We start from the raw sequence: 25,602 nt of genomic DNA, 5'->3' as shown, positions 1-25,602 counted from the left end.
TACCTACCCTTACCACCAGGGGGCGACCCGTCAGGAAGTCCAGGATCCAGTTGCAGAGGGAGGTGTTTAGTCCCAGGGTCCATAGCTTAGTGATGAGATTTGAGCTATAGTCAATGAATAGCATTCTCACATAGGTGTTCCTCTTGTCCAGGTGGGAAAGGGCAGTGTGGAGTGCAATAGAGATTGCATCATCTGTGTATCTGTTGGGGCGGTATGCAAATTGGAGTGGGTCTAGGGTTTCTGGGATAATGGTGTTGATGTGAGCCATGACCAGCCTTTCAAAGCACTTCATGGCTACAGACGTGAGTGCTACGGGTCGGTAGTCATTTAGGCAGGTTAACTTAGTGTTTTTGGGCACAGGGACTATGGTGGTCTGCTTGAAACATGTTGGTATTACAGACTCAGTCAGGGACATGTTGAAAATGTCAGTGAAGACACTTGCCAGTTGGTCAGCGCATGCTTGGAGTACACGTCCTGGTAATCCGTCTGGCCCTGCGGCCTTGTGAATGTTGACCTGCTTAAAAGTCTTACTCACATCGTCTACGGAGAGCGTGATCACATAGTCATCCGGAACAGCTGATGTTCTCATGCATGCTTTTTTTAATGTATTAAAAATAAAAAACAGATATCATATTTACATAAGTATTCAGACCCTTTACTCAGTACTTTGTTGAATCACCTTTGGCAGCAATTACAGCCTCGAGTCTTCTTGGGTATGACGCTACAAGCTTGGCACACCTGTATATTGGTTTCTCCCATTCTTCTCTGCAGATCCTCTCAAGCTCTGTCAGGTTGGATCACTCTACTCTGGAACACTCTCTGTACATGTACGGAGTATTGCCAAAAACCTCCAGCAGCTTCCAACAGGCTCTGACCTGTCTAATGAGCCAAACTGATCAATGAATCCCACAGTACCGAAGCGCTCTCGCTCGCGCTCTCTTTCGTGCGCGTTCTGTCGCTCTCTCTCCCTCCCTCGCTCTCTCCCTCCCTCGCTCTCTCCCTCCCTCGCTCTCTCTCCCTCTGTCACTCCCTCTCCCTCTGTCACTCCCTCTCCCTATCACTCCCTCTCCCTCTGTCACTCCCTCTCCCTCTGTCACTCCCTCTCCCTATCACTCCCTCCCTCTGTCAATCCCTCCCTCTGTCACTCCCTCTGTCACTCCCTCCCTCCCTATGTCACTCCCTCTCCCTATCACTCCCTCCCTCTGTCACTCCCTCTGTCACTCCCTCCCTCTGTCAATCCCTCCCTCTGTCACTCCCTCTGTCACTCCCTCCCTCCGTCACTCCCTCCCTCTGTCACTCCCTCCCTCTGTCACTCCCTCTCCCTCTATCACTCCCTCTCCCTATCACTCCCTCCCTCTGTCACTCCCTCCCTCTGTCACTCCCTCCCTCCGTCAATCCCTCCCTCTGTCACTCCCTCCCTCTGTCACTCCCTCCCTCCGTCAATCCCTCCCTCTGTCACTCCCTCCCTCTGTCACTCCCTCCCTCCGTCAATCCCTCCCTCTGTCACTCCCTCCCTCTGTCACTCCCTCCCTCCGTCAATCCCTCCCTCTGTCACTCCCTCCCTCTGTCACTCCCTCCCTCCGTCAATCCCTCCCTCTGTCACTCCCTCCCTCTGTCACTCCCTCCCTCTGTCACTCCCTCCCTCTGTCACTCCCTCCCTCCGTCAATCCCTCCCTCTGTCACTCCCTCGCTCTCTCTCTCCCCCTCTCTCCCTCCCCCTCCCTCCCTCTCCCTCCCCCTCTCTCCCTCTCCCTCCCCCTCCCTCTCTCTCCCTCCCCCTCCCCCTCCCTCTCTCTCTCTCTCTCCCCCTCCCCCTCCCTCTCTCTCTCTCCCTCCCCCTCCCTCCCTCATTCTCTCTTCCTGTCTCTCTCTCTCTCTGTCCCACACATGCTATTCAATCAGTCCATCCAAACTGCTCGCATGCGTAAAATGAACGTCTGCGTAACCAGGTGCTTGACGTGCTGCAAGTCCCGCCTCTCCCATCTCCTCATTGGTTTTTAGGAGTATACTAACCCACGTGATTGAAAGATGAACGAGGTCCACACTCCAGTCCATAATAATAGTGATGGAAACTCCTATCAGACTGAAAACCATCTAAAGCAGGGGCATCAAACTCATTCCACTGAGGGCCCAGTGTCTGAAGGTTATTGGTTTTTCCTTTCAGTGAAGCCCTAGACAACCAGGTGGGGGAGGTTCTTTACTAATTAGTGACCTTAATTCATCAATCAAGTATAAGGGTGGAGTGAAAACCCACAGACACTCAGACCTCTGTGGAATGAGTCAACCCACAGACACTCAGCCCTCTGTGGAATGAGTTTGACATGTGATCTAAAGGTTGAGGACTGAATCCCCAAGACCTAACTGTGGGGGGGTGGGGGTGTGTTCCAGGTGTCTGTATGGCTGGCAGGGGCAGTACTGTGATCACTGTATTCCTCACCCTGGCTGTATCCATGGGACCTGTGTTGAACCATGGCAGTGTCTGTGTGATACCAACTGGGGAGGACATCTCTGTGACAAAGGTAGGGGTACACCTTATTACTATCCTTCAGTAATCCCGAGTGGCGCAGTGGTCTAAGGCACTGCATCGCAGTGCTAGCTGTGCCACTAGAGATCCTGGTTCGAATCCAGGCTCTGTCGTAGCCGGCCGCGACCGGGAGACCCATGGTGCGGCGCACAATTGGTCCAGCGTCGTCTAGGGTAGGGGATGAAGAAAAAAATAAATAAAAAAAATGAAATTTAAAAATATGTATTCACTAACTGTAAGTCGCTCTGGATAAGAGCGTCTGCTAAATGACTAAAATGTAAATGTAATCATCCTGTCTCTTCATACACCTCCCTTCTCAGACATAGTGATATGATTGTCTGTCTGTTTTCTTTGTCAAATGTTATTCTACTGAGTGGCACTTTTCTCTCTACAGTACAGTTGGAATGAAACTATTCTCTTAAATACTTCACGTGTCACCATTACTCAGAGTACCACCATTACTCAGAGTACCACCATTACTCAGAGTACCACCATTACTCAGAGTACCACCATTACTCAGAGTACCACCATTACTCAGAGTACCACCATTACTCAGAGTACCACCATTACTCAGAGTACCACCAGTACTCAGAGTACCACCAGTACTCAGAGTACCACCATTACTCAGAGTACCACCATTACTCAGAGTACCACCATTACTCAGAGTACCACCATTACTCAGAGTACCACCATTACTCAGAGTACCACCATTACTCAGAGTACCACCATGGTTGCAACTGAAAATAAGTCTGCTACTATTTCCACCAGTGTTACAGCTGTAGTCCTTCTCTTTTCCTCTTTCTCAGATCTGAACTTCTGTGGGACCAAACAGCCCTGTCTGAATGGAGGAACCTGCAGCAACACGGGACCTGACAAATACCAGTGCTCCTGTGCTGAGGGCTACTCTGGGGTCAGCTGTGAGAGGGGTAGGTAGTGAGGGGTAGGGAGTGACTGTGAGAGGGGTAGGGAGTGACTGTGACAGGGGTAGGTAGTTACTGTGAGAGGGGTAGGGAGGGGTAGGGAGTGACTGTGAGAGGGGTAGGGAGTGACTGTGAGAGGGGTAGGTAGTTACTGTGAGAGGGGTAGGGAGTGAGGGGTAGGGAGTGACTGTGAGAGGGGTAGGTAGTTACTGTGAGAGGGGTAGGGAGTGAGGGGTAGGGAGTGACTGTGAGAGGGGTAGGGAGTGACTGTGAGAGGGGTAGGTAGTTAGTTACTGTGAGAGGGGTAGGGAGTGACTGTGAGAGGGGTAGGGAGTGACTGTGAGAGGGGTAGGGAGTGACTGTGAGAGGGGTAGGTAGTTAGTTACTGTGAGAGGGGTAGGGAGTGACTGTGAGAGGGGTAGGGAGTGACTGTGAGAGGGGTAGGGAGTGACTGTGAGAGGGGTAGGGAGTGACTGTGAGAGGGGTAGGGAGTGACTGTGAGAGGGGTAGGGAGTGACTGTGAGAGGGGTAGGGAGTGACTGTGAGAGGGGTAGGGAGTGACTGTGAGAGGGGTAGGGAGTGACTGTGAGAGGGTTTCTAGTTATTGGTCATTTCCTTCTAACACAGTACATGGTCTAGTGACTGTCAGTAAGACAGCAAGCAGTAGGTAGGTGAGGTAGTCAACTGGAGGTGTTGATGGGAATTTAATCTGTCTTCCCCCTGGGTGAGATCAGGAATATCCCATGTTTGTGATCAGCAGTGGTGTGGTTTGGTTGGTTGGGGGGGTTCAGTGAGCGCTACTTTCAGAACTACTGGCTAGAAAGTATACAGAAGTACCAGAGAATCTCTACTAAGATATATGGAATTGTTTTAAGAAGGTCATACGAAGGATCATTTGGATTTAGAATTTTGAGACCCCTTGAAGTATCAAAAAAATATACAGTATATGAAAATAATTTGATACTTTTTTTTTTATTTGCCGTTACTGCGATTAGCCCATACAAACGCATTGAATAACATATTCACTACATGGAACAACCGATAGTCCCCCCCGCCCAAAAAAAATAATCAAAAGGAAGTTTGTTCTGAAGTGTCTGTCCTATATCTGAGAGAGATAAGAACGATCAGGATGTATTTATATGTATAAGAACGATCAGGATTTATTTATATGTATTTAACCCCTTATTTTTGTCACTAAACAGTCTCCATATATATTTCCCTTAATTTTAACAGCCTTAACTGTTCGGACGCTACAGACAGAAGTTGGCAGATCGAGTCCCAAGACGCTTCTTTAGCTCTGTCACCTTCGACTTCAGACGAGTCTGACAAACACAGCTTTAGCTGTCACCTTCCACTGCAGATGCGGAAGTGTTTCATAGGCAGATGCGGTGGATTGAAATGCACCAATGCAAGAAAACAGCTAGCTTAAACTGACGGATTTGTATGGGGATTTTTTTATTATTATGTTATAAATAAAATACAAATATAAATAAATGTTAAAACAAGGGGCCCTTTGGGGTTTTAGGCTGGATATAAAATCAATGTGATTGGATTCAGGGTGCGTATTGATTGAGTTAGTGGATTCAGGGGGCGTATTGATTGAGTGAGGGGATTCAGGGGGCGTATTGATTGAGTGAGGGGATTCAGGGGGCGTATTGAGTGAGGGGATTCAGGGGGCGTATTGATTGAGTGAGGGGATTCAGGGGGCGTATTGATTGAGTGAGGGGATTCAGGGGGCGTATTGATTGAGTGAGGGGATTCAGGGGGCGTATTGAGTGAGGGGATTCAGGGGGCGTATTGATTGAGTGAGGGGATTCAGGGGGCGTATTGATTGAGTGAGGGGATTCAGGGGGCATATTGATTGAGTGAGGGGATTCAGGGGGCGTATTGATTGAGTGAGGGGATTCAGGGGGCGTATTGAGTGAGGGGATTCAGGGGGCGTATTGATCGAGTGAGGGGATTCAGGGGGCGTATTGATTGAGTTAGTGGATTCAGGGGGCGTATTGATTGAGTGAGGGGATTCAGGGGGCGTATTGAGTGAGGGGATTCAGGGGGCGTATTGAGTGAGGGGATTCAGGGGGCGTATTGATTGAGTTAGTGGATTCAGGGGGCGTATTGATTGAGTTAGTGGATTCAGGGGGCGTATTGAGTGAGGGGATTCAGGGGGCGTATTGAGTGAGGGGATTCAGGGGGCGTATTGATTGAGTTAGTGGATTCAGGGGGCGTATTGAGTGAGGGGATTCAGGGGGCGTATTGATTGAGTTAGTGGATTCAGGGGGCGTATTGATTGAGTTAGTGGATTCAGGGGGCGTATTGAGTGAGGGGATTCAGGGGGCGTATTGATCGAGTGAGGGGATTCAGGGGGCGTATTGATTGAGTTAGTGGATTCAGGGGGCGTATTGATTGAGTGAGGGGATTCAGGGGGCGTATTGAGTGAGGGGATTCAGGGGGCGTATTGAGTGAGGGGATTCAGGGGGCGTATTGATTGAGTTAGTGGATTCAGGGGGCGTATTGATTGAGTGAGGGGATTCAGGGGGCGTATTGAGTGAGGGGATTCAGGGGGCGTATTGATCGAGTGAGGGGATTCAGGGGGCGTATTGATTGAGTTAGTGGATTCAGGGGGCGTATTGATTGAGTGAGGGGATTCAGGGGGCGTATTGAGTGAGGGGATTCAGGGGGCGTATTGAGTGAGGGGATTCAGGGGGCGTATTGATTGAGTTAGTGGATTCAGGGGGCGTATTGATTGAGTTAGTGGATTCAGGGGGCGTATTGAGTGAGGGGATTCAGGGGGCGTATTGAGTGAGGGGATTCAGGGGGCGTATTGATTGAGTTAGTGGATTCAGGGGGCGTATTGAGTGAGGGGATTCAGGGGGCGTATTGATTGAGTTAGTGGATTCAGGGGGCGTATTGATTGAGTTAGTGGATTCAGGGGGCGTATTGAGTGAGTGGATTCAGGGGGCGTATTGATTGAGTGAGGGGATTTACAGATTTATTGATTGAGTGAGGGGATTCAAGCGGTGTATTGATTGAGTGGATTCGGGGGGTGTACTGATTGATTTGATTGGGTGAGTGGATTAAGGGGGTGTATTGATTGATTGATTGGGTGAGTGGATTCAGGGGGTGTATTGATTGATTGATTGGGTGAGTGGATTCAGGGGGTGTAGGGGGTGTACTGATTGGCTGAGTGGATTTGTATTTATTATGGATTCCCATTAGCTGCTGCCAAGGCATCAGCTACTCTTCCTGGGTCCGGCAAAATTAAGGCTGTTATACAATTGTAAAAAATATTACAATGCATTCATTACAGAATCAGTACTAACTTATTCCTTGCCACCCATTCTGAAACTAACTGCAGCTCTTTGTTAAGTGTTGCAGTCATTTCAGTCGCTGTAGTAGTTGACGTGTATAGTGTTGAGTCATCCACATACATAGACACACTGGCTTTACTCAAAGCCAAAGTAATGGGCCTAGACAGCTGCCTTCCTGATTCTACCTGGATTATGTTGGAGAGGCTTCCATTAAAGAACACTCTCTGTGTTCTGTTAGACAAGTACAGTTGAAGTCGGAAGTTTACATACACTTAGGTTGGAGTCATTAAAACTGTTTTTTCAACCACTCAACAAATGTCTTGTTAACAAACTATAGTTTTGGCAAGTCGGTTAGGACATCTATTTTGTGCATGACACAAGTCATTTTTCCAACAATTGTTTACAGACAGATTACTTCACTTATAATTCACTGTATCACAATTCCAGTGGGTCTGAAGTTTACAGACACTAAGTTGACTGTGCCTTTTAAACAGTTTGGAAAATTCAATTTTTTTTAGAAGCTACTGATAGGCTATTTGACATCATTTGAGTCAATTGGAGGTGTACCTGTGGATGTACTTTTTGGAGAAATGTCCTCTGGTCTGATGAAACAAAAATATAACTGTTTGGCCATAATGACCATTGTTATGTTTATCCTCAATAATTTTCCATCCATGTTTTCAGACCCCGGTGGCTTGTCATTGTTGATAGACAACAATACTTTTTTCACCTCTTCCACACTCACTTTACAGAATTCAAAATTATAATTCTTGTCTTTAATAATTTGGTCAGATATACTTGGATGTTTAGTGTCAGTGTTTGTTGCTGGCATGTCATGCCTAAGTTTGCTAATCTTGCCAATGGAAAAAATCATTAAGTACAGTGGGGGAAAAAAGTATTTAGTCAGCCACCAATTGTGCAAGTTCTCCCACTTAAAAAGATGAGAGAGGCCTGTAATTTTCATCATAGGTACACGTCAACTATGACAGACAAATTGAGGGAAAAAAATCCAGAAAATCACATTGTAGGATTTTTAATGAATTTATTTGCAAATTGTGGTGGAAAATAAGTATTTGGTCACCTACAAACAAGCAGGATTTCTGGCTCTCACAGACCTGTAACTTCTTCTTTAAGAGGCTCCTCTGTCCTCCACTCGTTACCTGTATTAATGGCACCTGTTTGAACTTGTTATCAGTATAAAAGACACCTGTCCACAACCTCAAACAGTCACACTCCAAACTCCACTATGGCCAAGACCAAAGAGCTGTCAAAGGACACCAGAAACAAAATTGTATACCTGCACCAGTCTGGGAAGACTGAATCTGCAATAGGTAAGCAGCTTGGTTTGAAGAAATCAACTGTGGGAGCAATTATTAGGAAATGGAAGACATACAAGACCACTGATAATCTCCCTCGATCTGGGGCTCCACGCAAGATCTCACCCCGTGGGGTCAAAATGATCACAAGAACGGTGAGCAAAAATCCCAGAACCACACGGGGGGACCTAGCGAATGACCTGCAGAGAGCTGGGACCAAAGTAACAAAGCCTACCATCAGTAACACACTACGCCGCCAGGGACTCAAATCCTGCAGTGCCAGACGTGTCCCCCTGCTTAAGCCACTACATGTCCAGGCCCGTCTGAAGTTTGCTAGAGTGCATTTGGATGATCCAGAAGAGGATTGGGAGAATGTCATATGGTCAGATGAAACCAAAATAGAACTCTTTGGTAAAAACTCAACTCGTCGTGTTTGGAGGACAAAGAATGCTGAGTTGCATCCAAAGAACACCATACCTACTGTGAAGCATGGGGGTGGAAACATCATGCTTTGGGGCTGTTTTTCTGCAAAGGGACCAGGACGACTGATCCGTGTAAAGGAAAGAATGAATGGGGCCATGTATCGTGAGATTTTGAGTGAAAACCTCCTTCCATCAGCAAGGGCATTGAAGATGAAACATGGTGGGTCTTTCAGCATGACAATGATCCCAAACACACCGCCCGGGCAACGAAGGAGTGGCTTCGTAAGAAGCATTTCAAGGTCCTGGAGTGGCCTAGCCAGTCTCCAGATCTCCAGATCTCCAAATCTTTGGAGGGAGTTGAAAGTCCGTGTTGCCCAGCGACAGCCCCAAAACATCACTGCTCTAGAGGAGATTTGAGGAATGGGCCAAAATACCAGCAACAGTGTGTGAAAACCTTGTGAAGACTTACAGAAAACATTTGACCTGTGTCATTGCCAACAAAGGGTATATAACAAAGTATTGAGAAACTTTTGTTATTGACCAAATACTTATTTTCCACCATAGTTTGCAAATAAATTCATAAAGAATCCAACTGTGATTTTCTGGATTTTTTTTTCTCATTGTGTCTGTCATAGTTGACGTGTACCTATGATGAAAATTACAGGCCTCTCTCATCTTTTTAAGTGGGAGAACTTGCACAATTGGTGGATGACTAAATACTTTTTTCCCCCACTGTAGTTGGCAATATGATTCAGTTTTGTAATGAAAGAGCCATCCGATTCAATGAATGATGGAGCTGAGTTTGCCTTTTTTCCCAACATTTCATTGAAGGTGCTCCAATGCTTTTAACTATCATTCTTTATGTCATTTATCTTTGTTTCATAGTGTAGTTTCTTCTTCTTTTTATTCAGTTTAGTCACATGATTTCTCAATTTGCAAAACGTTTGCCAATCGGTTGTGCAGCCAGACTTATTTGCCATTCCTTTTGCCTCATCCCTCTCAACCATACAATTTTTACATTCCTCATCAATCCACTGGGATTTAACCGTTTTTACAGTCATGTTCTTAATGGGTGCTTATTAGTAACTGGAATAAGCAATTTCATAAATGTGTCAAGTGCAACATCTGTTTGCTCCTCATTACATACCACGGACCAAGAAATATTATTTACATCAACAACATAGGAATCACTACAAAACGTATTGTATGACCTCTTATACACAATATTAGCTCTCTCCTCCCATTTCTCTCAGCTACCATCGGCCAATCAGTCTCTCCCAGCGTGTGCGTATGTAACCCTGTGTGTCCCCACCCCACAGCGGAGCATGCATGTCTGTCCAACCCCTGTTCTAATGGAGGGAGCTGTGTTGAGACCAGTCAGGGTTATGACTGTGTGTGTGGAGCGGGTTGGGGCGGACTCTCCTGTAGCATCAGTAAGTCTACACACACACACGCACACACACACACACACACACACACACACACACACACACACACACACACACACACACACACACATTCATTAATGTATCTTTACTGTCTCCTAGATGTTGATGAGTGCTCTCCTAACCCCTGTAACCATGGCGGGACCTGCCAGGATCTGGTTAATGCTTATAAGTGTCACTGTCCACCTCAGTGGACCGGCAAGACCTGTCGCATAGGTGAGATACACACATTCTCTCTCTCTCTCTCTCTCTCTCTCTCTCTCTCTCTCTCTCTCTCTCTCTCTCTCTCTCTCTCTCTCTCTCTCTACACTCTTTCTCTACTCTCTCTCTCTCTACACTCTCTCTACACTCTCTCTCTCCACTCTCTCTCTACTCTCTCTCTCTCTCTCTCTCCACTCTCTCTCTCTCTGTCTCTCTCTACACTCTCTCTCTCTCTCTCTCTCTCTCTCTCTGTCTCTCTCTCTACACTCTCTCTCTCTCTGTCTCTCTCTCTCTCTCTCTCTACACTCTCTCTCTGTCTCTCTCTCTCTGTCTCTCTCTCTCTCTGTCTCTCTCTCTCTACACACTCTCTCTGTCTGTCTCTCTCTCTCTCTCTACACTCTCTCTCTCTCTCTCTCTCTCTCTCTCTCTCTCTCTCTCTCTCTCTCTCTCTCTCTCTCTACACTCTCTCTCTCTCTACTCTCTCTCTCTCTCTGTCTCTCTCTCTCTCTCTCTCTACTCTCTCTCTCTCTCTCTCTCTCTCTACTCTCTCTCTCTCTCTCTCTCTACTCTCTCTCTCTCTCTACACTCTCTCTCTCTCTCTACACTCTCTCTCTCTCTCTCTCTCTCTCTACACTCTCTCTCAATTCAATTCAATTCAATTTGCTTTATTGGCATGACGTAACAATGTACATATTGCCAAAGCTTACTTTGGATATTTACATTATTAACATAATTAAAATAATAATAATCAATATTGTCAACGGGACAACATTAACAACAATAACCATGGGTCAAAATAACCATTGAACAATATCAATATAGAGGACATGTGCAGGTTGGTTGGTCTGTCAGACACTGTCCCTCATCTTATGGCAGGCAGCAATGTAGTGCTCTGCCAACCCACAGCTCTCTGTGTCCTCCCCCAACAGGACGGGTTGCCTATTCTCATCAGAGAGGTCTTTGATACCTTGAAAAACGGTTTCAAATTTTGGGAAATGACACTCTCTAATTGTTTTATATTTTTGACATTTTGTCAGGAAATGCAGCTCTGTCTCAGGTTCTGCTGTGGTGCAGTGGTTGCACAGCCTTTCCTCTACAGGGAGCCAGGTTTTCCTGTGTCTACCCTTCTCAATGGCAAGGCTGTGCTCACTGAGCCTGTACTTTGTCAAGGTTTTTCTAAGGTTTTGATCAGTAACCATGGTCAAATAGTTTGCCATGGTGTACTGTCAATTTAGGGCCAGATAGCACTGCATTTAACTTTGTGCTTGTGTTTCCCAATAAGCAATGTAGTTTTCTTTTGACTGTGTTGTAATTTGGTTTATTCTGATTGATTGGATGTTCTGGTCCTGAGGCTTCAGTGTGTTAGTAGAACAGGTTTGTGAACTCAGCGCCAGGACCAGCTGGATGAGGGGACTCTTTTCTTTGCTCAGCTCTTGGCATTGCAGGGCTTGGTAATGATATGAGAGGGGGTCACTGTATTTTAGATGTTTCCAAAACTTAATTGCTATTTTTTGAGTTTTTATTATTAGTGGATATTGGCCTAATTCTGCCCTGCATGCATTGTTTGTAGTTTTCCTCTGGACATGTAGGAGAATCTTACAGAACTCTGCATGCAGGGTTTCAATGGGGTGTTTGTCCCATTTAGTCAAATCTTGTTTTCCAAGTGGACCCCACACCTCGCTGCCATAAAGTGCAATTGGTTCAATTACACATTCAATTTGTTTTAGCCAAATTTTAATAGGTATTTCAATTTGAATTTGTCTTTTAATGGCGTAGAATGCCCTGCGTGCGTGCTTTCTCTCTCAGTTCATTCACTGCATCATTAAGGTGTCCAGTTGAGCTTATTTTTAAACCTAAGTAATTGTAGTGTGTGCAGTACTCTATATATTTTGTTCCAATTGAGAACTTTGGTCTAATTCCCTGAGATCTGGATATTCTCTGGAAAATCATTATTTGAGTCTTTTTGGGGATTACTGCCAGGGCCCAGGTCTGTCAGTACTGCTCTAGCAGGTCCAGGCTCTGCTGTAGGCCATGTGCTGTGGGTTTACTGCCAGGGCCCAGGTCTGTCAGTACTGCTCTAGCAGGTCCAGGCTCTGCTGTAGGCCATGTGCTGTGGGTTTACTGCCAGGGCCCAGGTCAGGCAGTACTGCTCTAGCAGGTCCAGGCTCGGCTGTAGGCCATGTGCTGTGGGTTTACTGCCAGGGCCCAGGTCTGTCAGTACTGCTCTAGCAGGTCCAGGCTCTGCTGTAGGCCATGTGCTGTGGGTTTACTGCCAGGGCCCAGGTCTGACAGTACTGCTCTAGCAGGTCCAGGCTCTGCTGTAGGCCATGTGCTGTGGGTTTACTGCCAGGGCCCAGGTCTGACAGTACTGCTCTAGCAGGTCCAGGCTCTGCTGTAGGCCATGTGCTGTGGGTTTAGTGCCAGGGCCCAGGTCTGACAGTACTGCTCTAGCAGGTCCAGGCTCTGCTGTAGGCCATGTGCTGTGGGTTTACTGCCAGGGCCCAGGTCTGACAGTACTGCTCTAGCAGGTCCAGGCTCTGCTGTAGGCCATGTGCTGTGGGTTTAGTGCCAGGGCCCAGGTCTGACAGTACTGCTCTAGCAGGTCCAGGCTCTGCTGTAGGCCATGTGCTGTGGGTTTACTGCCAGGGCCCAGGTCTGTCAGTACTGCTCTAGCAGGTCCAGGCTCGGCTGTAGGCCATGTGCTGTGGGTTTACTGCCAGGGCCCAGGTCTGTCAGTACTGCTCTAGCAGGTCCAGGCTCTGCTGTAGGCCATGTGCTGTGGGTGACAGCAGGCACAGGTCATCTGCCAAGAGCAGGCATTTAACCTCTGAATTGTGGAGACTAACACCAGGAGCTGAGTATTTTTCTAGAATAGTGGCCAATTCGTTGTTGTAAATATTGAAGAGTGCAGGGCTCAGATTGCAACCCTGGCGAAGGCCCCGCCCCTGGTTAAAGAATGATGTTATTTTCTTGCCAATTTTGATGCTGCACGTATTGCCAGTATACATTGATTTAGTTATGTCATATGTTTTCACCCCCTACACCACTTTCAATAACTTTGTAGAACAGTCCTGTATGCCAAATAGAATCAAATGCTTTTTGGAAGTCGATAAAGCAAGAGGACATTTTGGTATTATTTTGGTGGACATGTTTATCTATCAAGGTGTGTAGGGTGTAAATATGATCGGTCGTGCGATGTTTTGGTATAAATCCAATCTGGCTTTTACTCAAGACATTGAAGCTTATTAAGGAAGTTTAGAACTCTAACATGTATAATACTACAGAAAACCTTCCCAGGTTACTGTTCACACAAATGCCTCTGGAATTGTTAGGGTCAAATTATGAGTCCTTGATTCCAGATGTCAGGGAAATAACCTACACTCAGGATCAAATTAAACCGTTTTAATTTAGCCAATTTACATTTTACACTAGTTAATTTGAGCATATCATTTAGGATGCAATCAGGTCTGCATGCTTTTTTAAATTTGAGGGCCTAAAGTTGTCCAGTGGATTTCGATTGTCCTTTATAGCTCTTTCTAATCCATTCAGCGCCTCATGAATTTGGCATTGTTCTGCGTTTGTGTCAATTTGAACGGTGTTGTAGAGTGCTTTAAAATTGGTTGTCCATATGTCACCATTTTGTATCACTAATTCCTATATTTATTTATTTGTTTTCAATTTTGCCAGAAGTTGTTTGTGTTTATGGATTCCTCAATTAGTGTCAGTTGCTTGCTGTTGTACTGTGCTTTGGTTCTGAGTCTACGTTTATAGAGTTTTAAAGACTCACAGTAATGAAGGCGTAATTCACCATTATTTGGGTCTCTGTGCTTTTGGTTTGATAGTGTTCTAAGTTTTTTTCCTTATAATTTTACAATCTGCATCAAACCAGTTGATGATGTCATCTGTGGTCTTTTTTAAATTTATTTTTTTATAAACTTCAGTTCTTTTGCCATTTGCCTGAATATATAGTAGATGTTTTTTACTGCTAGATTGATCCCTTCTTTACTGTGAGTGGATAAGTTATCTTACATTTACATTTGAGTCATTTAGCAGACGCTCTTATCCAGAGCGACTTACAGGAGCAATTAGGGTTAAGTGCCTTGCTCAAGGGCACATCGACAGATTGTTCACCTAGTCGGCTCGGGGATTCAAACCAACAACCTTTCGGTTACTGGCCCAACACTCTTAACCGCTAAGCTACCTGCTGAAACACCTGGCTACCCATCCACATTGCTCCGGCCAACTGACGTTTCTTCTCCACGATGAGTCTGGATTTGCCTCCCTCCTCGACGATTTCTAGAATCCGAACACAATCTGACCGATCTGATTGATCCCAGAAACCAATGGGACCAACTTTGATTCTCTGAATGGTTAGATTTTGTTATAGACGATCCAATCACTGATGAATTTGTTTTTGAAGTCACACAAACAACTTCCAGGATGGCAGTTTCAGTCTGAATGTATGTAGCGATTTGATAGAGCAGAGGAATTCAATTCAGGGTGAGTGGTCAGGCAAGTGATCTCCCAGATAGACACACAGCTCAGTCTATGAGTGGACCAGTTTGATGCCCTGTCCCGTGTCCAGTATATTGGGAGGGAACCAGCCCAGTTTGAATCGCCTGAAGCACCTCAGACACACTCCACACAGCCAGAGGAGGTTGAGCCCACAGCACCAGTTGGAGGTGGTGCACCAGAGGATAGGTAGCCTGGGGGAAGTGGGTCTTCCAGAGGATAGGTAGCCTGGGGGAAGTGGGTCTTCCAGAGGATAGGTAGCCTGGGGGAAGTGGGTCTTCCAGAGGATAGGTAGCCTGGGGGAAGTGGGTCTTCCAGAGGATAGGTAGCCTGGGGGAAGTGGGTCTTCCAGAGGATAGGTAGCCCGGGGGAAGTGGGTCTTCCAGAGGATAGGTAGCCCGGGGGAAGTGGGTCTTCCAGAGGATAGGTAGCCCGGGGGAAGTGGGTCTTCCAGAGGATAGGTAGCCCGGGGGAAGTGGGTCTTCCAGAGGATAGGTAGCCCGGGGGAAGTGGGTCTTCCAGAGGATAGGTAGCCCGGGGAAAGTGGGTCTTCCAGAGGATAGGTAGCCCGGGGGAAGTGGGTCTTCCAGAGGATAGGTAGCCCGGGGGAAGTGGGTCTTCCAGAGGATAGGTAGCCCGGGGGAAGTGGGTCTTCCAGAGGATAGGTAGCCCGGGGGAAGTGGGTCTTCCAGAGGATAGGTAGCCCGGGGGAAGTGGGTCTTCCAGAGGATAGGTAGCCCGGGGGAAGTGGGTCTTCCAGAGGATAGGTAGCCCAGGGGAAGTGGGTCTTCCAGAGGATAGGTAGCCCGGGGGAAGTGGGTCTTCCAGAGGATAGGTAGCCCGGGGGAAGTGGGTCTTCCAGAGGATAGGTAGCCCGGGGGAAGTGGGTCTTCCAGAGGATAGGTAGCCTGGGGGAAGTGGGTCTTCCAGGCCACGTCGCTCCCTGTGGGAAGATGGAGCGTGTAGTCGCTCCAGTGTTTCGACACACCGTAGGCCGCCACCACCATCCTGTCCTTCTCCAACCACTGGGTGGCGCTGTCCGGGTTGCAGTTGAACTCCACCCACTCCGAGGTGAAGTCCCCGAGGCGGGGGGCGTCCACACCTTCGTTGTGACCGGCGGGGGCGAGCTCGGCCCCTTACACGGCCACGTAGACTCCCTCCATCCTGCGGACCCCCTTTACCCAGAAGCCGCTGTTCTTCTCCTTCCACCACTCCAGCAGCTGCTCCAGACGCAGAGAGCCTCCTCCTGCCAGTGGCCAGGTCCCGGTGCGCTGCGTATGCCCGCTGTAGAACACCACGTATGTATCATGGCGGGGCCCGTTAGCCGTGCGCAGCTCCAGGAAGGCCTTGAGCTTGGCCTGCAGGGCCTCCAAGGTCACCAAACGTCTCCATCATGTGGTGGGAGAAGAGGCGCTGCACGCTGTTCAACCTCAACAACCTGGCCGTCTGGGCTGCTGTAGCTGGTAGGGACGACCACAGCGTAGCCTATACACGTGCCCCCCAGGCAGCTGCCCAGCTTATGGAAGAGCCCGTGGGCCAGAGACTCCAGAGGGAGGACCACCCTTATCTAAGAGTGTTTGGATATTTTGGTTACTGGTTGCTTTCTGGTATTCTTCTGTGCTGTTTTGAGCCCATCTGTATGAATTTCTGATGTTGTACAGCTTACTGGGCTGTGAACGTGTGGTTGTTTCCATGTCTGTTCTTTTGAGGAACAAGGTAATTTGGCTGTGATCAGACAGAGGTGTTAGTGGCTTGATGGTGAATGAGCTGAGAGAGAAAGGGTCAGTCTGTAATCATATAGTCTACTGTGCTGTGGCCAAGAGGTGCGCAATAGGTGAATCTCCCCAAAGAGTCCGCCGTAACCTACCATTGACAAAGTACAAACCCAGACTTCGACAGAGCTGCAACAGATCCCTTCCGTTTTTGTTGATGGTGCTCTCTCTCTCTCTCTCTCTCTCTCTCTCTCTGTCTCTCTCTCTCTCTCTCTCTCTCTCTCTCTCTCTCTCTCTCTCTCTCTCTCTCTCTCTCTCTCTCTCTCTCTGTCTCTCTCTCTCTCTCTCTCTCTCTCTCTCTGTCTCTCTGTCTCTCTCTCTCTCTCTCTCTCTCTCTCTCTCTCTCTCTCTCTGTCTCTCTCTCTCTCTCTGTCTCTCTCTCTCTCTCTCTCTCTCTCTCTCTCTGTCTCTCTGTCTCTCTCTCTCTCTCTCTCTCTCTCTCTCTCTCTCTACACACTCAATTCAATTTCAATTCAATTTAAGGGCTTTATTGGCATGGGAAACGTGTGTTAACATTGCATACAATAAATATTAACAGTAAACATTACACTCAGAAGTTCCAAAAGAATAAAGACATTTCAAATGTCATATTGTGTCTATATACAGTGTTGTAACAATGTGCAAATAGTTAAAGTACAAATGGGAAAATAAATCAACATAAATATGGGTTGTATTTATTTCTCTCTCTCTCTCTCTCGTTCTCTCTACACTCCTCTTCAACCTCGTTTTGTCTTGTTTTCTCAGATGGATTTCTCTATTGCCTTCATTCACTGTGTCTTTCACTATAACATAGTACTTAATGAACATCGAGTGTAGGAAGTGGACTCATAAGTATAATCATTATTTTTGCCTGTCTTCACTCTAACCATGCCGTGTTATTTACCCGCCTCCTCTCCAGATGCCAACGAATGCGACAGCAAGCCCTGTGTCAACGCCAACTCCTGCCGCAACCTGATTGGTGGATACTTCTGCGAGTGTGTCGCTGGTTGGACGGGGCTGAACTGTGACATCAGTGAGTAGAACTAAGACTGTTCTGAACACCTGTCTTCTCTGTGTCTGTCAGGACAGTGTAATGCTTAACTGCAGAATAGTGTAAATGATCCTACACTATGTGTCCCAAATAGCACCCTTTTCCATTTTTTTGTGCACTACTTTTGACCATAATGGGTAATGCACTATATAAGGAATAGAGTGAACATTTATTTTGGGGGGTACTTATTTTTTAGAGGGTGAACAGATTCATTACTACATTATCACAGACAAACTTGATTATCATGTTTAATACATGCTAGTAGATAACTTGTCTTACACATGATACATTATCTTTTGTTTTGTAGATCTCAACGACTGCAAAGACCAGTGCCAGCACGGAGGAACCTGCAGGGTATGTTGTCTCTCTCTCTCTCTCTCTCTCTCTCTCTCTACATCTCTCTCTCTCTCTCTCTACATCTCTCTCTATATATATATCTCTCTCTCTCTACATCTCTCTCTCTCTCTCTCTACATCTCTCTCTCTCTCTACATCTCTCTCTCTCTCTACAATTCATTTTTCAGTTTCAATTTAAGGGCTTTATTGGCATGGGAAACGTGTGTTAACATTGCCAAAGTAAGTGAAACAGATAATAAACAAAAGTGAAATAAACAATAAATATTAACAGTAAACATTACACTCACAAAAGTTCCAAAAGAATAAAGACATTTCAAATGTCATATTATGTCTATATACAGTGTTGTAACAATGTGCAAATAGTTAAAGTACAAATGGGAAAATAAATAAACATAAATATGGGTTGTATTTACAATGGTGTTTGTTCTTCACTGGTTTCCCTTTTCTTGTGGCAACAGGTCACAAATTTCGCAGCTGTGATGGCACACTGTGGTATTTCACCCAGTAGATAAGGGAGTTTATCAAAATTGGGTTTGTTTTCAAATTCTTTGTGGATCGCTGTAATCTGAGGGAAATATGTGTCTCTAATATGGTCATACATTTGGCAGGAGGTTAGGAAGTGCAGCTCAGTTTCCACCTCATTTTGTGGGCAGTGGGCACATAGCCTGTCTTCTCTTGAGAGCCAGGTCTGCCTACGGCAGCCTTTCTCAATAGCAAGGCTATGCTCACTGAGTCTGTACATAGTCAAAGCTTTCCTTAATTTTTTGTCAGTCACAGTGGTCAGGTATTCTGCCATTTGTACTCTCTGTTTAGGGCCAAGTAGCATTCTAGTTTGCTCAGTTTTTTTGTAAATTCTTTCCAATGTGTCAAGTAATTGTCTTTTTGTTTTGATGATTCGGTTGGGTCTAATTGTGTTGCTGTCCTGGGGCTCTGTGGGGTCTATTTGTGTTTGTGAACAGAGCCCCAGGACCAGCTTGCTTAGGGGACTCTTCTCCAGCTTCATCTTTCTGTAGGTGATGGCTTTGTTATGTTAGGTTTGGGAATCGCTTCCTTTTGGGTGGTTGTAGATTTTAACGGGGTGGGGGCAGACCTCAGACCTCACATCCATAAAGAGCAATGGGTTCTACAACTGATTCAAGTATTTTTAGCCAGATCCTAATTGGTATGTCGAATTTTATGTTCCTGTTGATGGCATAGAAGGCCCTTCTTGCCTTGTCTCTCAGATCGTTCACAGCTTTGTGGAAGTTAAATGTGGCGCTGATGTTTAGGCCGAGATATGTATCGTTTTTTGTGTGCTATAGGGCAACGGTGTCTAGATGGAATTTGTATTTGTGGTCCTGGCAACTGGACCTTTTTTGGAACACCATTATTTTTGTCTTACTGAGATTTACTGTCAGGGCCCAGGTCTGACAGAATCTGTGCAGAAGATCTAGGTGCTGCTGTAGGCCCTCCTTGGTTGGTGACAGAAGCACCAGATCATCAGCAAACAGAAGACATTTGACTTCAGATTCTAGTAGGGTGAGGCCGGGTGCTGCAGACTGTTCTAGTGCCCTCGCCAATTCGTTGATATATATGTTGAAGAGGGTGGGGCTTAAACTGCATCCCTGTCTCACCCCACGGCCCTGTGGAAAGAAATGTGTGTGTTTTTTTGCCAATTTTAACCGCACACTTGTTTGTGTACATGGATTTTATAACGTTGTATGTTTTTCCCCTAACCCCACTTTCCATCAATTTGTATAGCAGACCCTCATGCCAAATTGAGTCAAAAGCTTTTTGGAAATCAACAAAGCATGAGAAGACTTTGCCTTTGTTTTGGTTTGTTTGTTTGTCAATTAGGGTGTGCAGGGTGAATACATGGTCTGTCATACGGTAATTTGGTAAAAAGCCAATTTGACATTTGCTCAGTACATTGTTTTCACTGAGGAAATGTACGAATCTGCCGTTAATGATAATGCAGAGGATTTTCCCAAGGTTGCTGTTGATGCATATCCCACGGTAGTTATTGGGGTCAAATTTGTCTCCACTTTGGTGGATTGGGGTGATCAGTCCTTGGTTCCAAATATTGGGGAAGATGCCAGAGCTGAGGATGATGTTAAAGAGTTTAAGTATAGCCAATTGGATGTTAAAGAGTTTAAGTATAGCCAATTGGAATTTGTGGTCTGTATATTTTATCATTTCATGTAGGATACCATCAACACCACAGGCCTTTTATGGGTTGGAGGGTTTGTATTTTGTCCTGTAGTCCATTCAATGTAATTGGAGAATCCAGTGGGTTCTGGTAGTCTTTAATAGTTGATTCTAAGATTTGTATTTGATCATGTATATTTTTTTGCTGTTTGTTCTTTGTTATAGGGACAAAAAGATTGGAGAAGTGGTTTACCCATACATCTCCGTTTTGGATAGATAACTCTTCGTGTTGTTGTTTGTTTAGTGTTTTCCAATTTTCCCAGAAGTGGTTAGAGTCTATGGATTCTTCAATTACATTGAGCTGATTTCTGACATGCTGTTCCTTCTTTTTCCGTAGTGTATTTCTGTATTGTTTTAGTGATTCATCATAGTGAAGGCGTAAGCTCAGGTTTTCTGGGTCTCTATGTTTTTGGTTGGATAGGTTTCTCAATTTCTTTCTTAGGTTTTTGCATTCTTCATCAAACCATTTGTCATTGTTGTTAATTTTCTTAGGTTGTCTGCTTGACATTTTTAGATTTGATAGGGAAGCTGAGAGGTCAAATATACTGTTTAGGTTTTCTACTGCCAAGTTTACACCTTCACTATTACAGTGGAACGTTTTGTCCAGGAAGTTGTCTAGAACAGATTTAATTTGTTGTTGCCTAATAGTTTTTTGGTAGGTTTCCACACTACTACTCCTTCCTTCCATCTATAGCATTTCTTAATATTATTCAGTTCCTTTAGCTTTGATGCCTCATGATTGAGTGTTGCTCTGTTCAAGTAGACTGTGATTTTGCTGTGATCTGATAGGGCTGGCTGAATGCTCTGAGAAACTCTGGGTTGAGGTCAGTGATAAAGTAATCTACAGTACTACTGCCAAGAGATGAGCTATAGGTGTACCTACCATAGGAGTCCCCTCGAAGCCTACCATTGACTATGTACAGACCCAGCGTGTTCTGTTGGTTATGTTGTCGTAGTTGTGCCTAGGGGGGCATATGGGGGAGGGAATGCTTTCACCTCAGGTAGGTGTTTGTCCCCCTGTGTGCTGAGGGTGTCAGGTTCTTGTCCAGTTCTGGCATTTAGGTCACCATAGACTAGTACATGTCCCTGGGTCTGGAAATGGTTGATTTCCCCCTCCAGGATGGAGAAGCTGTCTTCATTAAATAATGGGGATTCTATTAGGGGCATTTAGGTAGCACACAGGATGACTTTTTTCTCTGTTGAGTTCATTTGCGTTTGAATTTCTAGCCAAATGTAAAATGTTCCTGTTTTAAATAATTTAATAGAGTGAGGTAGGTCTGCTCTATACCAAATTAGCATACTCCCTGAGTACCTTCCCTCTCTACACATCTCGCTCTACCTCTCTCTCTCTCTCTCTCTCTCTCTCTACCTCTCTCTCTCTCTACCTCTCTCTTTCTCTACCTCTCTCTTTCTCTCTCTCTCTCTACATCTCTCTCTCTACCTCTCTCTCTCTCTACCTCTCTCTTTCTCTACCTCTCTCTTTCTCTCTCTCTCTCTACATCTCTCTCTCACTACATCTCTCTCTCTACATCTCTCTCTACATCTCTCTCTCTACATATCTCTCTCTACAGCTGTCTCTCTACATCTCTCTCTACATCTCTCTCTCTACAGCTCTCTCTCTACATCTCTCTCTATACATCTCACTCTCTACATCTCTCTCTACATCTCTCTCTAGATCTCTCTCTACATCTCTCTCTAGATCTCTCTCTACATCTCTCTCTACATCTCTCTCTCTCTACATCTCTCTCTCTCTACCTCTCTCTCTCACTACATCTCTCTCTCTACATCTCTCTCTACACATCTCTACACATCTCTCTCTACATCTCTCTAAATCTCTCTACACATCTCTCTACACATCTCTCTCTACATCTCTCTCTACATCTCTCTCTACATCTCTCTCTCTACAGCTCTCTCTCTACATCTCTCTCTATACATCTCTCTCTCTCTACATCTCTCTCTACATCTCTCTCTATATCTCTCTCTACATCTCTCTCTAGATCTCTCTCTACATCTCTCTCTACATCTCTCTCTAAATCTCTCTCTCTACATCTCTCTCTCTACATCTCTCTCTCTACATCTCTCTCTACACATCTCCCTCTCTACATCTCTCTCTCTACATCTCTCTCTCTACATCTCTCTCTACACATCTCCCTCTCTACATCTCTCTCTATACATCTCTCTCTACATCTCTCTCTACACATCTCTCTCTCTACATTTCTCTCTCTACATCTCTCTCTCTAGATCTCTCTCTACATCTCTCTCAACATCTCTCTCTCTACATCTCTCTCTCTACATCTCTCTCTCAACATCTCTCTCGCTCTACATCTCTCTCTCTCTCTCTCGCTCTATATCTCTCTCTACATCTCTCTCTACACCTCTCTCTCTCTACATCTCTGTCGATGTGCCCACGAGCAAGGCACTTAACCCTAATTGCTCCTGTAAGTCGCACTGGATGAGAGCGTCTGCTAAATGACTAAAATAAATACATAAAATCTATCTCTCTACACATCTCTCTCTACATCTCTCTCTACATATTTCTCTTTACATCTCTCTCTACCCATCTCTCTCTACATCTCTCTCTCTACATCTCGCTCTCTCTACATCTTTCTCTCTACATCGCTCTCTACACGTCTCTCTCTCGACATCTCTCTCTCTCTCTGTACATCTCTCTCTACATGTTTCTCTCTCTACTACTCTCTACATCTCTCTCTCTCCATGTTTCTCTCTCTCTACATCTCGCTCTCTCTACATCTCTCTCTCTCGCTGTAAATCTCTCGCCCTACATCTCTCTCTTCATGTTTCTCTCTCTACATCTCTCTCTACATCTCTCTCTCTCTCCATGTTTCTCTCTCTCTCTACTTCTCTCTCTCCATGTTTCTCTCTCTCTACTTCTCTCTACATCTCTCTCTACATGTTTCTCTCTCTACTTCTCTCTACATCTCTCTCTCTACATCTCTCTCTCCATGTTTCTCTCTCTCTCTACTACTTTCTACATCTCTCTCTCTACATCTCTCTCTCAACATCTCTCTCGCTCTACATCTCTCTCTACATCTCTCTCTCAACATCTCTCTCTTTCTACATCTCTCTCTCTCTCGCTCTACATCTCTCTCTCTACATCTCTCTCTCAACATCTCTCTCTTTCTACATCTCTCTCTCAACATCTCTCTCTTTCTACATCTCTCTCTCTCGCTCTACATCTCTCTCTCTACATCTCTCTCTCAACATCTCTCTCGCTCTACATCTCTCTCTACATCTCTCTCTCAACATCTCTCTCTTTCTACATCTCTCTCTCTCGCTCTACATCTCCCTCTAAATCTCTACACATCTCTCTCTACATCGCTCTCTCTCTCTCTCTACATCTCGCTCTCTCTACATCTCTCTCTCGCTGTACATCTCTCTCTCTCTCTCTCTACATCTCTCTCTCGCTGTACATCTCTCTCTCTCTCTCTCTCTCTACATCTCTCTACATGTTTCTCTCTCTACATACATTTACATTTACATTTTAGTCATTTAGCAGACGCTCTTATCCAGAGCGACTTACAGTTAGTGAATACATATTTTTTATACTGGCCCCCCGTGGGAATCGAACCCACAACCCTGGCGTTGCAAACACCATGCTCTATCAACTGAGCTACATCCCTGCCGGCCATTCCCTCCCCTACCCTGGACGACGCTGGGCCAATTGTGCGCCGCCCATGAGTCTCCCGGTCGCGGCCAGCTGCGACAGAGCCTGGATTCGAACCAGGATCTCTAGTGGCACAGTTAGCACTGCGATGCAGTGCCTTAGACCACTGCGCCACTCAGGAGACACTACATCTCGCTCTCTCTACATCTCTCTCTCGCTGTACATCTCTCTCTCTCTCGCTCTACATCTCTCTCTCTCCATGTTTCTCTCTCTCTACTTCTCTCTACCTCTCTCTCTCTCGCACACTTTTTTATCTTTCTCTGTCCCTCTCTCTATCTCTGTACATATTTCTCTACATCTCTCTCTACATCTCTCTACATCTCTCTCTACATCTCTCTCTCTACATCTTTCTCTACATCTTTCTCTAAATCTCTCTCTCTACATCTCTCTCGAAAGCTCTCTCTCTACATCTCTCTCTCTACATCTCTCTCTACATCTCTACAACGCTCTACATCTCTCTACATCTCTCTCTCGCTCTACATCTCTCTACATCTCTCTACATCTCTCTCTCTACATCTTTCTCTAAATCTCTCTCTCTACATCTCTCTCGAAAGCTCTCTCTCTACATCTCTCTCTCTACATCTCTCTCTACATCTCTCTCTCGCTCTACATCTCTCTCTCGCTCTACATCTCCCTCTCTCTCTCTCTCTAAATCTCTACACATCTCTCTACACATCTCTCTACATCTCTCTCTCTCCATGTTTCTCTCTCTCTACTTCTCTCTACCTCTCTCTCTCGCACACTTTTTTATCTTTCTCTGTCCCTCTCTCTATCTCTGTACATATTTCTCTACATCTCTCTCTACATCTCTCTACATCTCTCTCTACATCTCTCTCGAAAGCTCTCTCTACATCTCTCTCTCTACATCTCTCTCGAAATCTCTCTCTACATCGCTCTCTCTACATCTCTCTCTACATCTCTACAACGCTCTACATCTCTCTACATCTCTCTCTCTCTACATCTCTCTCTCTCTCTCTCTCTCTCTACATCTCTCTCTCTCTCTCGCTCTACATCTCCCTCTCTCTCTCTCTAAATCTCTACACATCTCTCTCTACATCTCTCTCTCTACATCTCTCTCTCTACATCTCTCTCTCTCTACATCTCGCTCTCTCTACATCTCTCTCTCGCTGTACATCTCTCTCTCTCTCTCGCTCTACATCTCTCTACATGTTTCTCTCTCTACATCTCTCTCTCCATGTTTCTCTCTCTCTCTACTTCTCTCTACCTCTCTCTCTCTCGCACACGTTTTATCTTTCTCTGTCCCTCTCTCTATCTCTGTACATATTTCTCTACATCTCTCTCTGCATCTCTCTACATCTCTCTCTCTACATCTTTCTCTACATCTTTCTCTAAATCTCTCTCTCTATATCGCTCTCTCTACATCTCTCTCTACATCTCTCTCTTTACATCTCTACAACGCTCTACATCTCTCTCTCTCTACATCTTTCTCTACATCTTTCTCTAAATCTCTCTCTCTACATCTCTCTCGAAATCTCTCTCTTTCCATGTTTCTCTCTCTCTACATCTCTCTCTACATCTCTCTCTACTTCTCTCTACATCGCTCTACACATCGCTCTACACATCTCTCTACACATCTCTCTCTACATCTCTCTATCTTTCTCTACATTTCTCCCTTTATCTACATCTCGCTCTAAATCTCTACACATCTCTTTACACATCTCTCTCTACATCTCTCTCTACATCTCTCTCTCTACATCTCTCTACATCTCTCTTTAAATCTCTCTCTACATCTCTCTCTACATCTCTCTCTCTACATCTCTCTACATCTCTCTTTAAATCTCTCTCTACATGTTTCTCTCTCTCTACATCTCTCGTTCATTTCTCTCTTTCTCTACATCTTTCTCTAAATCTCTCTCTCTCTACAGCTCTCTCTCTCTCTCTCTCTACATCTCTCTCTCTCTAA

The 25,602-nt window shown here is 45.6% G+C and overlaps 1 pseudogene across 1 annotated transcript in view; it reads left to right on the top strand.

Annotated features, from left to right (window-relative positions):
- LOC311100937 (protein jagged-1b-like) overlaps positions 1–25,602 on the top strand; it is a 100,275-nt pseudogene that overhangs the window by 71,982 nt on the left and 2,691 nt on the right. The window contains exons 6-11 of the transcript in view: positions 2,389–2,519; positions 3,331–3,450; positions 9,810–9,923; positions 10,038–10,151; positions 17,319–17,432; positions 17,758–17,799. The product of the transcript in view is annotated as a protein jagged-1b-like (transcript). The remainder of the gene's footprint in view (positions 1–2,388; positions 2,520–3,330; positions 3,451–9,809; positions 9,924–10,037; positions 10,152–17,318; positions 17,433–17,757; positions 17,800–25,602) is intronic.

This window comes from Coregonus lavaretus, assembly GCF_964263955.1.
Source record: "Coregonus lavaretus genome assembly, chromosome: 25".
NCBI classification, from domain to species: Eukaryota; Metazoa; Chordata; class Actinopteri; order Salmoniformes; family Salmonidae; genus Coregonus; species Coregonus lavaretus.
The sequence above is the reverse complement of the archived record's forward strand: the minus strand, read 5'-3'. Positions and strand labels throughout refer to the sequence as shown.